At 43.7% G+C, this 3,001-nt stretch overlaps 1 protein-coding gene across 1 annotated transcript in view; it reads left to right on the forward strand.

Moving 5' to 3' along the window:
* Positions 1–396: 396 nt before the first annotated feature.
* The window catches only part of ZBTB7B (zinc finger and BTB domain containing 7B), a 9,446-nt gene continuing 6,841 nt past the window's right edge, over positions 397–3,001 (forward strand). Inside the window, exon 1 of the mRNA XM_018566420.1 lies at positions 397–465. The gene's annotated coding sequence lies outside the window, so the exon portion shown is untranslated. The remainder of the gene's footprint in view (positions 466–3,001) is intronic.

The raw sequence follows: 3,001 nt of genomic DNA on the forward strand, positions 1-3,001 counted from the left end.
GTAGTCGGTAAGCACATCCTTCGAGAGATGTCGGCAGCATCAACGCTTCGGATGCCCTTTCTCTGTCACTTGAGGTGTACAATGCACCCTGCACTAGCTGCATGGAAAATGTCGTCGCTCTTCTGCTCCTTATCTCGAAAAACAAGTTGAAGGATGCTCCGCCCCCTCCTTCCATTCCTCTTCCCCTCCACCCCCTCTCACCCCAACTTCAAAGGGGGCGCAGCACTTTCTCCCCTTAACACTTCTGGGAAGTTTGCTCGTGGGCGGCATTTTCACCAAACAAAAAAAAAAAGAAATTTGCCTTTTTTTGCGTTTTCATTGTCTTCTTTTTTTTTTTTTTGTTATCGAAGGGGTGGAATTTTGGGGTTTACATGTGTCGTTTTGTTTTGTCGGCAGCGATCGGCCAGGACAACTGTACTCGCGAAGGCTTGAGACTGGGACCGAAGGACGAGGCTCACCCCTCAGGTTAGTTGACCCAATAAACCAGTACAAATGTTTTATAAAGGGCACAGTCCCGGAAAGCCATATTTCAATGTGCTCAGAAAGTAATGAGAGCGATGAGACTGGTAGTCCTGTTCTCACCATGTTTTGTTACCTTAGCTTCTTCATTTTGGCCATGGAGATTTGGGGGCAGTGTTTGTTCTCCTGAGCCATGTATGGCCCACAGCACACCATTTTGTAACAGGCGGCCAGATCTGTGTGTTGTTTCTTGTTTCTGCTGTGCTGTTTCTTTCATTTCCTTTATGTGAGTCTTTGCCATCAATTGATAGTTCCGTGTTGCCTTCCTTGTACAGAGAAAATGGTGGTCTGAAGAGCATCAGATTAGGGGTTTTAAAGATCTGCATATGGGGGTCTAAAATTCTTGTAAGGTCAATTTGTGGCTCTTGTAGGTATTTGCTGACTTCTTGTAGCTTAGCAGTTGGTGGCCTCGGATTTCTGTAAATCATAATTAGAGGAAGTGGTCTCTGTATAAAATGGTCTTGTTACTCTAGAAGTGGTCGTCTCCGGGTCTGTATGAAGTCAGTTTAAGATTCCGTAGGTGGTGGCCTTTATTGGGGGGCTCCACTGACTCTGGAGCTGGTAGATTGACAAGACTGTCTAGAGTGGTCTCGTGACTCCAGAAGATGTGGTCCTAGTACCTGGATGAAGTGGTCTTGTGACTCTGGAGGTGGTGGTCTTGTGACTCTGGAGGTGGTGGTCTCAGTTCCTATATGAAGTGGTCTTGTGACTCTGGAGGTGGTGGTCTTGTGACTCTGGAGGTGGTGGTCTCAGTTCCTATTGAATGAGGTTACACTAAAATGGAGGTGATGGTCTCAGTTCCTATATGAAGTGACTTGGGAGGTGGTGGTCTTATTTCCTATATGAAGTGGTCTTGTGATTTTGAAGGTGGCGTCTCCTTTCTATATGAAGTGGTCTTGTGACTCTGGAGGTGGTCTCATTTCCTTTTATGAAGTGGACTTGTGACTCTGCAGGTGGTCTCCTTTCCATATGAAGTGGAGTTGTGATTCTGGAGATGATGGTCTCATTTCCTTTATGAACTGGTCTTGTGACTCTGGACATGGTGGTCTAATTTCCTTTATGAAGTGGACTTGTGACTCTGGCGTGGTGGTCTCATTTCCTTTTATGAACTGGTCTTGTGACTCTGGAGGTGGTGGTCTCATTTCCTATATGAAGTGGACTTGTGACTTGTTAGGTGGTGGTTTCACTTCCTATATGAAGTGGTCTTGTGAGTCTGGAGGTGGGGGTCTCATTTCCTATATGAAGTGGACTTGTGACTTGTTAGGTGGTGGTTTCACTTCCTATATGAAGTGGTCTTGTGAGTGTGGAGGTGGTGGTCTCAGTTCCTGTATGAAGTGGTCTGTGACTCTGGAGGTGGTGGTCTCATTTCCTATATGAAGTGGACTTGTGACTTGTTAGGTGGTGGTTTCACTTCCTATATGAAGTGGTCTTGTGAGTCTGGAGGTGGGGGTCTCATTTCCTATATGAAGTGGACTTGTGACTTGTTAGGTGGTGGTTTCACTTCCTATATGAAGTGGTCTTGTGAGTCTGGAGGTGGGGGTCTCATTTCCTATATGAAGTGGACTTGTGACTTGTTAGGTGGTGGTTTCACTTCCTATATGAAGTGGTCTTGTGACTCTGGAGGTGCTGGTCTCATTTCCTTTATGAAGTGGTCTTGTGACTCTGGAGGTGGTGGTCTCTTTTTTTTTCCCTAAATGAAGCGGTTGTGTGACTCGGGTGTCTCTTTAGCTGTTCATCTTGTAGTTGCCTACGATGTAGTTTAAGAAGGGTTACGAGTTTACTCTTGGGGTCTTTCCATGTGGTGATTTGTGAGGAATTGTATGGTTGGTCTTTTCAGGCCTTCTCTGATCTGGACTTCTGTATAGGATTAATAAATGTTCATTTAATGACTGCATCGTTTGTTGTTTCTATTACATGGCGGCAGATACATTACAGTAACCGAGGTGTAATAATATTTGTACTACCCAGTTTCTATCTGATGTTTTAGTGTTTATAGATCTAGTAATATTTCTACCAGATGTTCTTAATGCATCCGGTGTCTTACAATGTGGTTGTAGTATGTCGAAAAATGTGATTGTCGGGGGGCAGCTTATTGAACACAATATAGTGTTTCACCCTTTGTTGTGTGTATTTGTGACATCATGTACGTGTATGTGTGATTTATATATTTTTATAACGTTGATGATACCAGGCCCTCAAACTGCATGCAGTCCATTGTTCTATCTCCCTGTGATTTTTCTTTTTTGGCTTCCCAACAGCCATGAAAATGTAAAGGCCAAGCTAAAAGATCCTTTATATCCAATTCCTAGCCTATCAGGCAGACCAGCCAGCCATGGTGGTGGTTAAATCCAGTCAAGCACTATTTAACATGCAACTTTATATCCAGTACAAAAATAACAGTATTTTATTGTCGCACAAACCTAAAATGACAAAAAGTGACAAACTATTGTGTTATGTTATATTATTGTATTATAAACTCCCC

This window comes from Nanorana parkeri, unplaced genomic scaffold, assembly GCF_000935625.1.
Source record: "Nanorana parkeri isolate BGI_ZX_2015 unplaced genomic scaffold, ASM93562v1 scaffold947, whole genome shotgun sequence".
NCBI lineage: Eukaryota > Metazoa > Chordata > Amphibia > Anura > Dicroglossidae > Nanorana > Nanorana parkeri.